Raw genomic sequence first — 13475 nt, forward strand, 5'->3', positions numbered from 1 at the left:
TTTTACATGTCTCACCTTGCAAACAAAACACCTCATGAGGGGACGGGTAAGTGATTAATCGGTTGATTCCATGGTCAGCTGGTCCCCCAAGCTTTAAGAGGAGACAATGACCCTGGGGGTTCTGCTGTTCTTTTGTTCTCCCGCCGCAAGGGGGAGTCAAGGTTCTGCAGCTGTGGTGCCCAAATGGAGGCCCGCTAGGCAACTATCTCTATGGTCCCGCTCTCTAGGCCCCTCCTCTCCGGCCTTTCGCCTGCCTCTATGGTTCTTCCTGTCATTAGTCGGGAGGGGGCGCTGCGCGCAGGCGCGAGGTGGACGCCGTGGCGAGGCCGGAAGGAGCGCAGTAGCGGCCTCGGCGGTGGCGGCGGCAGCGGCAGCGGCGGCGCGGCTGTTGCGGGGACGAAGCTTTTCAAGCGGCTTCTTCAGGTGACTTGAGACCGAACTCCGGGCGCCGAGGCGCGCTCGCGGAGCCGGGATAGTTGCGTGGCGAGTACGTGACGGGCGCGCGCGCGCGTGGGCTCCCCGGGCCTCGGGTCGAGTGAGGAGAGTGGCCTCCCGCCAGGGCGCCACTGGGGTGGGGGCGGGGGCTGAGGGGGACGCGCTCGCACGGCCCGGGGGCCTGGGGCACCGCGCAGGGGGTGTCGGGAGGGGAGCGACGGAGGCGACCGCTGGCCAGACGGCTCTTCTCCCGCCACTTGAGGAAGTTTCTCAGGCCGGCCTGCTGCGCGGGGGGCGACGAGCCGCTGAGAGACCGTTCGCTGGTGGCTCTCGCTTTGGTGGCCGCGCTCCGCACCGCGGCCTGGTAAAGCGGAAGAGGCGGAGGACTTTGAACTCCAGCCGGAGCTAGTTTTGGGCCCCTTCGATTCCGAGTTGATGCCTGTCAGCCCAGCCAGCGCTCCGGAGCGAGGGGACACACGGCCCTGGTGCTGCAGGGTGAGAGAGAGCGCTCCCGTGGCGCGTGGCACGCTGGGCGAGCGTCCAGATCCACGCTCGAGTGGACGAGGCGGTCCCTTGTGATCTCAAACTCCCTGCTTATCCAAAGGGTGCCGTGACCTGGGACCCTCTCCTCCATTGTGTTAAGTGCCTTGGTAGCCGTTTCCCAGCTGGGGTTTGGTTTTTTTCTCTTTTTAATTTTCTTTTAAGAGTCTCACTGCATAACCGAGGCTAGCCTGGAACTCATAGGAATTCACATACCTCTGCCTTGGGAGTGATGGGATTAAAGGTGTAGGCCACCAAGTCCTTTTTATTATTATTATTATTATTATTATTATTACTACTACTACTACTACTACTACTTTTTTTCCTCCCTTCGGTTTTTCGAGACAGGGTTTCTCTGTGTAGTTTTGGTGCCTGATCTCACTCTGTAGACCAGGCTGGCCTCAAGCTCACAGCTCTGTCTCCCAAGTGCTGGGATTAAAGGCGTGCGTGGCCGCGCCCCCACCCCACCCCCGGTCTTTTTTTTTTTTTTTTTTTTTTTTTTTTTTTTTCCTGTAGCCCTTGTTGGCCTGGAACTCAGATATCTGGTTGCCCCTGAGCATGAGTGCCACACATACCCCTTGATGGGTTTTTTTGTTTGTTTTGGTTGGTTTGCTTGGGTGAGACTAATGATTATTGGGCTTACTTACTGAGCAAGGGTGAAGAATTATACATAAGAGCCTGGGAATCCCCAAACATCTGCATCAGGGTAAAGTTTCACCCCCATCATGGATGGTGACCTTTTGAAAGCTGCATCTGCTTGATATTTAACATATTCCGAGAAGGGGCTTGTGACTGCCCTTGCTAGGAGGAAGGGAGGAACAATGTTTTGTTTCTAGCTGTCCAAGAACTTGATTTGTAGACCAGGCTGGCCTAGAACTCACAGAAATCTGCCTGTCTCTGCCTTCCAAGTGCTGGGATTAAAGGCATGCCCCACCATGCCTAGCAGGGAACAGTATTTCCCCCCGCCCCCCAGAGCTGAGGACGGAACCCAGGACCTTGCGCTTGCTAGGCAAGTGCTCTACCACTGAGCTAAATCCCCAACCCCAAGGGAACAGTATTTTTGTGACTTCATCTCAGTTTAGTTAGTTTATCCAGATTAAGAAATAACCAAGCTTTGCATTCTGTTTGAATCCAAATTAACAGCCTAGGGTGTAGAAAAGGGTGATGAACTTCATGAAATGGTGGAGGATCTTGAGCCTGGATTTTGGACACTCCCTTGAACCTGTTGCATTAGGGACTTGAGATTTTTCATCTAAAAAGGACAAGAGCAGCTAATAAAAAGATCTTGAAGAGAAATCTAATAAAGTTGTAGCTCAGGGAGATTGAAAGTTTATGAAATCTGGTGAGAGAATTTACTAACTACAGTGTGAACTACTGCTTCCTATGTTTACAAAGGTCTGTATTCTAGACCTTTCCAGACATAATGAATTCTCCTATTTTCATCACTTCATCTGTACAAAACTTTTTTTTTTTTTTTTTTTTTTTAATTTGTTGAGACAGGGTTTCTCTGTGTATCCCTGGCTGTCCTGGACCGCACTCTGTAGACCAGTCTGGCCTGCCTCTACCTCCTGAGTGCTGGGATTAAAGGCATGTGCTTTTAGTATGTATATGGGCACTTACGCTTAATGGTCTGTGGTGATATATTGTGTACCCTAGTAAACTTACCTGGGGATCAGAGAATAGAGCCAGCCACTAGATTATACATAAGAGGCCAGACGGTGGTGGCACACACCCTTAATCCTATCACTTGGGAGGCAGAGATCCCTCTGGATCTCTGTGAGTTCAAGGCCACACTGGGAACAGAATCAGGCAGTGGTGGCACATGCCTTTAATCCCAGCACTTGAGATCTCATGCTTTTGCTTAGAAAGCACACAAGCCCTTAATCCCAAAAGTAACATGGCTGGGTGGAGAACGGTATATAAGGCGTGAGGAGATAGGAACTAAGCAGCAGTTTAGCTGAGACCCTCAAGGGTGAGGACTCAGAGGCTTTCAGTCTTAGGATTCCTCGCAACAGAATCGGCTGAGGAGTTGGCACGGTAAGGTTAGCTGTGGCTTGTTCTGTTTCTCTGATCTTTCAGCTTTCACCCGATATCTGGCTCTAGGTTTTGTTTTTTGCTTTTTATTAATAAGACTTTTTAAGTTTGTGTTACAATGGTCAGAGGACAACCTTTGGAAATCAGTTCTCTTCCACATATAGGTTCCAGGCATTCAACTCAGGCTGTCAGACTTAGCAAGTAACCTTAACCTATTATGCTAACTCACCAGCCTTATCTGTACAAAACTTGATGCTAAGTGCTACATATATAACTAAACATTTTTCATATTACTCTTCTTAGTCCTGTCAATGAGGTAGTTTCTCTAGTAACTGTGTGTGTGTGTGTGTGTGTGTGTGTGTGTGTGAAGGGAGTTACTGAAAAATAGTGATACAAAGGGAATAAGGTTCAGAGCTGAATCTGGAACTCATTTGATTGTACAGTTCTTGCCTCTAGTTATCCTGCTTTACCTTGTTAATGCTATTCAAAATGTGCTTTTAAACCAGCTTCTTGGTGCCTGGCAATTGTCCTTGTCCCCAGGCTTTGGAAGTATTGAATAAGATGGTCTTGTGCATTTGGAACTTAAGTTCCAGCAGAAGAGGTTAACATTAAGTATAATTTCCTAAATCATTGAAGTTACTCTGTAGTAGTTAAGAAATTGAGGGATGTTTTTTGAATGAACATGGGGCAGGGACACTTAAAGGATAGTCAGGAAAGGTTTTTCTCTGAGGAAGTAGAGAATTGAGGGATACACAGAGGTAATTTGGCCAAAGAGGCAATATCACAAAGAGCCTGAGAAAGAAAGTTTGGCAAGATCAAGGAACCAAGTCATTGTTGCTAGAGAATGAGGAAAAAAAACTGATCAGGTGACACTAATTGGTTCAGCAGATGCTTGATGAAACATGTTTTGTATACTGTGGTAAGAAGTTGGGTTCTGTCATGGTGACACTATAATTTGAAAAACAGCCGGGTGTGATGGTACATGCCTTTAATCCCAACAGAAGCCAGTGTAGTCTACATAGCAAGTTCCAGGAAAAGAAAACAAACAAAAACAAACCCTAAGTTCTGAATAGGTCAAAGTGTAGAGCCTAGAAGTCAGTACTTGAGCAGAAAGCCAAAAGCAACATGTTATAAGCTCCTAGACAGTTGATTTGTAAGATCTTTGAGGACTAGGGCTGTAGCTCAGGAGTATGGTACTTAGCACCTGCCAGGCCCTGGGTTCAGTTCCTATCACTGTGCCCCATCACCAAAAGCAAATTGAAAATGTGAGTGACGGTGAGTACCTGCCCTCATTTCAGAATCAGTTTTCTAACAGTTGAGAAAAATCTTAACATTTTATGTTAATTTTTTCTAAAACATTTTTTTGTAATGTAGGCTGGCCTCAAACTCACTGTGTAACTCAGGATGATCTTAAACTGTCCATTCTACCTTTTCTGAGTGCTGGAATCAAAGGTCTACAGCACCATTCCAGGATTATGTGGTACTCATGAACTCTGCTTCCAGGATGTCAGGCAGCACTGTGAGCCACACCCCTAGCCCTTAGGGTTAAAATCTTTAGCTAACTTTTGGGGCTGGAAAAAATTTCTCAGCTATTAAAGAGCTGCTCTTGCAGAAGATCTGGATCTGGTTCCCAGCACCCATGTGGGGGCTCATAAACACCTGTAACTCAAGTTTCAGTGCCTCCTTTTGGCCTCTGTTAGGCACTGGGCACACACATAGTGCACATACATACATTTGTGTGCATAAAATTAAAATAAAAAATAAAACTTAAAAAAAAAATGTTTCTAACCAACCAGAGAATTGTGAATTTAATTTTTGGTGTGAGTCCTAGAATAGGAAAAAAAAAAAAATACTGGTAGTAGGACTTATAGATTCTTTATTATCTGCACACTTAGTATTTGTAAACATGGATGTTATACCTTATTTCATTTTCTGTATATTAAAATTAACACACTAAATTTTCTTATTCTGAACTCATCTTGTTAATAGCTTCGCCACCTTCAGCCACCTGATCTCACCATCTAGGTCAGCTTAGACTCCTTTCTTTCTCTTAGCCTCATAGCCAATTATATTCAAAATCCCACCAAATCTAATTCTGTACTCAGTATCTTGTGTCCCCTCCCCTTATATACCATTATCGCTAATTTAGGCTTGATGGGTTCTTGTTTGCTGGATTTCCTGGCACAAAATGCCCCTCATGAAGTTCTCAGTGTTCTGTTTCTCACTGGCTGGAAAACATAAGTTGAGCTCCAGTTCAGCCTTGCATCAACACCACAAAGTCCCTCAAATCATACTTGCTTAATGTAACTATTTAATCTGTTAACAGGAGTGTGTGTGTGTGTGTGTGTGTGTGTGTGTGTGTGTGTGTGTGTGTGTTTTGAGTCTGGGTCTTGATATGTAGACCAGGCTGAAGTTAGTGTGATCCTCCTTCCTCTACATCTGGAGTGCTAGAATTCTAGAGAAGCACCACCATACCCAGCTTTTTCACAGTTACATGAATGTGGAGATAGAAGAGGACTCACCTGGTGCATGTTGACAGCCAAGATGACTATGGTGGGAAGAGCCACTTACTTCTAAGATTGTTTTTTCACTCAAAAGCCTTGTCAAGATCAGAGACTGCTAGAAGGCTTGGGTTTACTCTCTCTGTAGTACCAGGGGTTTCCATGTGACTCCAGCTGACCATGCAGACTTATTATCTGGAGAATTAGGCTCCCAGAGCTGTTGACCAAAGTGTCTATGCTCTTAAAGAGTAAGCTTGATTCTGACACAACACTTGGTGTTGTTTAAAGTGGCTGACCTTGCTAAACTGTCCCTGTCTACTTGTCCTCCCCTGATTAGGATAATTTCTGTGTGTATGTGTGCATATAGAGACCAGAAATCAACTTCCTCAGGAGCTGTTCACATTATTCTCTCACTGGCCAGGAACATGTCAAATAGCCTACACTGTCTAGCTAGTGAGCTACACAGATCTACCACCCCAGCACTGGAATTTCAAGTTTGGGCCACCATACCATATCTGGCAACTTGATACTTGGGGATCACAACTGGGTTCTCAGTGCTTACATGGCAACTGTACTAACTGCCTGTCTCCCCAGTCTCAAATGATTTATTTATTGCATGAATGTCACATTTGTACTTAATTTATATCCATGTTCTCTCTCACTGCTTCAGGTTTCTTTTAAAAAACTGCATGTGTGGAGGGTTGGGGGTGGGGGGGCGTGTTTTACCAGCATGTATGTGTATGTACTGTTTGCATTCAGTGCCTACAGAAGCCAGGAAGAGGACATTGGATCCCAGGGAACTACAGTTATAGGTGGTTCTTAGCCACCACATGAGAGCTGGGAATTGAACCTCTCTGGTCCTCTGGAAGAGCGGTCAGTACCCTTAAGCACTGAGCCATCTCTCCAGCCCACATTGCTCTAAGTTCTTTAAAGCAGTATCCATGTGGGATTTTCTTTGTATATCTTCCTCATGCATCATAAAAATCTTTATGCCGTGCAGCAAACCCACACTAAATATTTGCTGAGTTCTTTAATACTTTTGGTTTATTCAAGACAGGGTTTCTCTGTGTAGCCCTGGCTGGCTCTGTAGACCAGGCTGACCTAGATCTTACAAAGATCCAACTGCCTCCGTCTCCTGAGTGCTGGGATTGAAGGGTGCACCACCACCGCACACACCTTATGTTTTTAAATTTATTGTGGGCCAGTGAGATAGCTCCATCAATGAAGGTGCCTGCTGCCAAGACTCATGACCTGAAATCAATCCCTGGGACCCCTGTGTTAGAAGGAGAGAACTGACTGACTCCTGCAAGTTGTCACCTGACTTTTATACAGGTGTATAGATACACATGTAAATAAGTATGATACATTTTTTTAAAAATTTTATACCAACTTAGCATAGAAAATAAAATATGTGGATATAAAAACAATGACTAACTTTTTTTTTTTTTTTGAGACATGGTTTCTCTGTGTAGTTTTGGTGCCTTTCCTGGAACTCACTCTGTAGCCAGGCTGGCCTTGAACTCACAGAGATCTGCCTGGCTCTGCCTCCCAGTGCTGGGATTAAAGATGTGCGGCGGCACCACAACATTAACCTTTATTGTGTTGATTTTAATATTTAAGATACCTACCAAGTATGGATATGCAATGAATGATTAAGCTGAGCAGTTAGTGCTAAAATGAAAAGCAGTGATCATTACATTAAACAGGAAAGAGTTGCTGTGGAGGCCTGGCAGCTTCTCCCTACTTTTGCCCACTATTCGATGGAAAATAAAAGAGATTAAATCAGGGACTGGAGTGGTGGCTCAGAGGTTAAGAGCACTGGCTGTTTGTTCTTTCAGAGGTCCCAGCAACCACATGGCGTCTCACAGTCTTCTATAATGAGATCTGATGCCCTCTTCTGGCATGCAGGCCTGCATGCAGACAGAACACTGTATACATAATAAATAAATCTTTAAAAGTGAGAGATTAAATCATTAAATTTGAAAGTCTTTTTTGGGACTGATGTTAAATTTATGTAGTCCCAGCCTTAAGGTGCGGGTGGTACTGAGATGGAAGGATTGCAAGGTCAAGGTCATCCTGTGTTGTATTGGAGAGAATGTTAACTAATTAAAGTGAAAGCCTTATTTACCCCAGAATCGTTGCTGCAGAAATGACAGGTATGTTTATGGGCATCTATATAACATAAAGCAAATGTGTAGCGTAATTATAATAGTGAACTTAAAGCCACCACTCTCCCACAAAAACTGTCTATCCATCCAAGGTCCTGCCTGCCTAGTATCCTATCCAAATTATAACTGGCCCTCTCCTCCTAAAGCCATTAGTGTCTTTTAATCATTTTCAAGAGTATTTGGGTTTTAATCACTTAAGACTATATCCTTAGGTATTGCTTAATCTTTCCCATTTAAAAATGCATATACCTTAAAATTTTATTGAGTTTCCCCTTCCATATTCTCTTTCTCTCTTCTTTTTTTTTTTTTTTTTTTTTTTTTTTTGGTTTTGGTTTTTTGAGCGGGGTTTCTCTTTGTAACAGCCCTACCTGTCCTGGAACTCACTCTGTAGACTAGGCAGGCCTTGAACTAATTTATTTGTTGTTGGACTTGAACCCCTAGACCTATGATTTCCCAGAGTCTTGATACATATTTGTTAGCCTTAAATTACCATTTCCCCATATAGAGCTGTTTAGATTTTATTTCCCTACATATATCTTGTTCTTGTTAAGTACTGTATAATGAAAAATTCAAGAATGCAGCTTGACAAGACCTGGATTCTGTTGGTTCTGTTGGTTTGGCAAGGTTAACATTGTTTACTTAGAAAAGACTGAATCTTGTCCCTAAAGTGGTTTCTCTAGTAGCCAGTGGTATTAAATGTCTAGAGTTAGCAGTCCGTTGAAGGCTGAAAATGATGATTATCTCTTTATTGAGATTTTATTTGTTTTAGTTAGAATACTTTTATAAAGAAGCCACTTATTTGGTCACCCAATGGTATAGTTTATACAGAATAAGTAAGAGAATATCAAATTATTTGCCCTTATTTACCGGTTTATTGATTAATTTTGTATGTTTATTTCTTTGTGGGTTTATTTGTTTTCCTAGACAAGGTCTCGCTGTGTAGTTCTGACCATCCTGGAATTCACTATGAAGACCAGGCTGGCCTCAAACTCACAGAGATACTCCTGCCTCTGCCTCACAAGTGCTGGGGTTAAAGACCATGGTGTTCTGATGTTTCGTTGTTGGCTGGTTGGTTGGTTTTGTTTTTTGTTTGTTTGTTTGTTTGTTTGTTTTTTCTGAATGTAGCCCTGGTTCCCCTGGAACTAGCTCTGTAAACCAGGCTGGTCTCAAACAAAGAGGTCCACCTGCCTCTGTGCTGGGATTATTGTGTGCCACCACCACCCAACTTAAAGACAGGGTTTAATGAGCCCAAGCTGGGCTCAAACTCACTGTGTAGTTAAGGAGAACCTTGAATCTACTGCCTTGGCCTCCCAAATGCTGGGATCACCACATTCAGCTTTTATTTGCTAGATAATGTATTTACTGCTTGTCATCATTTTAACATGACCTTTAAAAAATTATAGAAGCTAAGGAGATAGCTCAGTTGGTTAGAGTGCTGACTGTAAAAGCATGAGAACTTAAGTTTGATCCCCAACGCCTCATGGCAATCACTTATAATCCCAGTGGTGGGGAATTTGAGACAGGTGGCTCCCTGGGACTTGTTGGCTAGCTAACCTAGCTGTATTGGTGAGCCCCAGTTTTTCATTGAGAGAACCTGTCACAAAACCCAAAGATGGAAAGTCCTTGAGGAATGACACCCAGTTCACATCTGATCTCCACCCACATGTGAGCACACATCACACAAAATAATGAACTGTCATTTATACACACTGTTTTATGCCAAATCAATACTTACCTTTATTGAAAGTCAAGATTTTCTCTTTTAAGTCAGTGGAAACTTCTCCAGACTTGTTTTCTAGTTCTGACAGGACCCAGTCTTGACACATAGTCTTTAACGTCTGAGTGACAGGATGCTCCAGACTCATTTTGTATATCTTCTGCTTACAACCTGGAGTTCATAATTGTCCAAAATTACTTTTGGTGAGAAAATTTCAAAAATTGGAGGAAGCCCTGTTTTGTGGTTTTTCTCCATTGCCTTCAAAAAATTACTTTCTGAATTTAGTCTTAACAGTGGCTTTATATAAAAATGTTTAAAAGTTGGTCTATACATGCTGAGTTATGGCCAGAATGAAAGACTATAAGATTAGTAATAGTTCTGGTCTTGGTTGATTGTGAGCATTATAGACATTAATACAGGGAGCATGATTAGAAAATGCCTCACGGGCTGGAGAGATGGCTCAGCGGTTAAGAGCACTGCTTGTTCTTCCAAAGGTTCTGAGTTCAATTCCCAGCAACCACATGGTGGTGTCTCACAACCATCTGTAATAAGATCTGGTGCCCTCTTCTGGCTTGCAAGGATATGTGCAGACAGAACACTGTATACATAATAAATAAATAAATCTTAAAAAAAAAAAAAAAGAAAATGCCTCACATACATAACACCCTCACTTTATTTTGTCGTTATGTTGTTGCCTTCTCAGACAAAAATAAAGGATCATAATTCAGCTATCTGGTGAATACCACTCCCTTAGTACATCACCCTTATAATTGTATAAGATTTTAATTTCAACTTTAGAAAAGGTTTTGTTGTGCCCAAAACTCGGGAACCCCCAAAAGACTACCACAGAGACCGAATCCCGTATGTAAAAGCAAAAAACCTTTATTTCAAGCTCTGAGCTTGGTCTCTTGTCTGTCTAACAGTATTTGAGAGCAGAGAGCCCCAAGCCCAAGTGGGGTCGGGTTTTTAATCATAGCAGAGGTTGAGGTGAGGGGATTTCCTGAAGGACCTTGATTAGTTGACATTTGTCTAGGGAAATAGGTTTGTATTATCTGTAAAAGGGAAATAGGTGCACGCTAGGCTCAGGGACATCTTATTTAATCTTTCTAATGGTTGGAATGTTTGTGATATCAGGTTCTTCCCCTTAGATACTGTCCCATCCCTAGGTGGTGTCAACTTATGGCTTTTACTGGATCCACATGTTGCCTGCCAGCTTGTCATGGCAGCTGTGTGGTCAGGCAGTTTTGGGCCCCCTCCCCCCCCCAGTTTTAAGTTGGAGTGTTCATCTAAAGTTTAGACTTGATTTCATCATTCATTTACTGTGCTATAGATTCATTCTTTAACTCTTCATGTGTTACACTGTCTGGCATTTGGAATAAAAAAAATGGCTTTATTACAGTTCTGGAGGCTAGAAGTCTTGGGAAAAGGATTGCCAGTCTGGTTGGCTCTCATGAAGGCTTTCCTTTAGGATACAGACAGCTTCCATCTCCCCATTGTCAGTGGAGTGAAAAACCTAAGCTCTCTGGTTCCGCTGCTTCAGAGAATGCCAAACCATAATTGGACATTACCCCTTAGCCTTCTGTTATATTACCTCCCAAAGGCCCTGCCTGCAGCTCCTCTCCTAGTGAAGGATTGGAGTCAGTGCAGAAGACAGTTATTCTAGATTCCTGTGTCTCTTAATGAAGGTTTTTTTGGGGGTGGGGGTGGGGTTAAGTAGCTCTTTGAGTATCTTTGGATGGTAAACTCTCTGCATGTCTAAAAATAATTTAATTTAGTCCTTACTCAGAACTGTTTTAACTGATTAATTCTAGTTTCATATGAATTTTTTATAACCCTTTGAAAGTAGTTTTTCATTATCTGCAAAATTATTGCTTCTAAAGAGCCAATTGTTTTATATCTACAGTTTTTAATGGTTTTAATCCTGGTCATTAGGACATATTTAGGTATGCTTTTATTTTTACTCATGCTAAATAGTTGTACTTTCAGTTATTAAGAAGTATCTGAGTTCAAGGCAAGCCTGGTCTATAAAGTAAGTTCCACTACAGCCAGGGCTACACAGAAAACTTGTCTCAAAAATGAAAAAGAAAAAAATGAATAAAATAATCTTACCAAGATATATGGTGGCACATGACTTTAGTCCTAGTTCTTGGGAGGCAGAGTCAGTCAGTTCTATGTGAGTTTGAGGCCGCCTGGTCTACATAGTGAAATCTAAGCCATCACCCAGGGCTACAGAGTGAGACCATGTCTCAGAATAACAAACAGGTTGGCATCCTTAGTAGGGATAGGACTGGGAACTAAATGCAAATGGCCCTGCTGTCAAGGATGGAACTGGTCCAGAAACATTACAGCCCTACTGATAGTTGTTACATTGTTCCTGGCAACCCCCAACAAGCACAAAGACAGTTTCCCGGTTCACTCAAATAAAGAAAAGCCTGAGAGAATTCAGCAGATTATTAAAAAGAGCCATTGAAGATGCTGACTGAATCATGAATAAATATTAAAAGAAATAAAAAACAAAACTCCGAGAATCTGCAGCTCTCAACCAGGCAGTCCTACAGACATTTGAAGTTCAGAAGCCCGTCTTTGAGAACTAAGCAATTCTAGAATGTCCTTCAGCCTTGTTAGCTACAAGCAAAATGTCATAGGAGATGATGATATTAGCTCAGGTGGCCATATTACTAGCATCTTTTATATTGGTTCTTCCATCCAGGAATGGTAGGATTTGAGGGGAATACAGTGTTTTGTCTGTCTCTCCCTTTTTCCTTCCCTCCCAATCACATTTTTTCTGTTCTTTTACTGTGAAGGCAGTTCATTCTGAGCCACAAAGCCAATGTCACCTCAGATGACTTCTTATACAGAGGAAATCAGGCTTCAGAATCAGGCAGCTATGGATCTGAATCCCAGACCGTACACAGCTTCTCAGGTGCTGCCTGTTATTCAGTTTCCTCCTAGGGAAGGACTGAATGAAAAGAAAATGAAGCATAACACAGGCATTGTACATAGAACCTTGAGAGGAAGCTACAGCGCTGTTCCCGCTCCCACTTCTAGCTTTACTCTTTCATACTCTGCATCTTCTCTTAATTACTCGTCTGTGAGTTTGTCCTGTCCCAGCTCAGAGCTTCACCAGCCATATTTGTACCAAGGCATGCCCTGCAATCTGCCAAATTGCTGTTCCTCCTGACCCTTGCCCAGAGAATGAAGTCCTGGTCCTTGAGGTTGTAACATATATAATATGCTGGATGAAAATATACTCAGCCAGCAGGATGAGCTGCTGCCTGCTTGTGTCCTTTGGTTATGTGAGTTAGACATCTGCCTCTGCAAAACTGATTAACAAATAAGTAAATGTATCAATTTGTGACAGTTCAGGAAAAAAATCTTACCTTTTAAAATATCCCTTTACATCAGTGACTCTCAAATTTCCTAATGCTGTGACCCTTTAATATAGTTCCTCATGTTGTGGTGACCCGAAATCATAAAATTATTTTTGTTACTACTTCAGTTGTAATTTTGCTACTGTTATGAATCATAATGTAAATATCTGTTTCCTGCTATTCTTAGGTAACCCCTGTAAAAGAGTTGTTTGACTCCCAGAGAGGTTTTTGACCCACATGTTGAAAACTGATGCTTTGCATAATTTCTTCTTTTCTCTTTCTGAATTCTCTGGCATTATTATGATAGAATGTTTGTCTTCTATGAAAACCTCTCCTTAACTTTTTTTAGTATAATCTGTATTCAAATGACATGAACAGATAACTGAGGGTATAGTTTGACCCATTCCCAGTTTGATCCATCTCAACAGATGAAAGTAATAGACACCTCATCGAGCTCTAGAACACTTCTGTCGCCCCCAAAAAGTTGCTTCATACTCTTTGAGGTCACCGTTCCTTCTACAAAGCAGCTCTTGATTTTCTTTCATTATAAATTAGTTTCTCCATCTGGACAGACCTGTAATCCCAGTGTTTTGGAAATGAGATTGAAGGATTGTTATGAGTTCAAGGCCTATCTGGGCTACAGAGTGAGGCCCTGTCTGAAAAACAAACAAGCAAAAGAAAGAAAAAAAAAAAAGCTACATGGTGGTGA

The 13475-nt window shown here is 42.6% G+C and overlaps 1 protein-coding gene across 7 annotated transcripts in view; it reads left to right on the forward strand.

Moving 5' to 3' along the window:
- The first annotated feature begins 295 nt into the window (after window positions 1-295).
- Rnf216 (ring finger protein 216) overlaps window positions 296-13475 on the forward strand; it is a 150939-nt gene continuing 137759 nt past the window's right edge. For 2 of the 7 annotated variants that reach the window (XM_028862596.2, XM_028862595.2), the window contains exon 1: window positions 299-423. The gene's annotated coding sequence lies outside the window, so the exon portion shown is untranslated. Of the gene's footprint in view, window positions 488-694; window positions 931-13475 lie in introns of those variants that run through there. The other 5 variants (XM_037198430.1, XR_005089848.1, XM_028862593.2 and 2 more) reach the window with 5 other exon arrangements.

This window comes from Peromyscus leucopus, chromosome 23 (assembly GCF_004664715.2).
Source record: "Peromyscus leucopus breed LL Stock chromosome 23, UCI_PerLeu_2.1, whole genome shotgun sequence".
Classification (NCBI taxonomy): Eukaryota; Metazoa; Chordata; class Mammalia; order Rodentia; family Cricetidae; genus Peromyscus; species Peromyscus leucopus.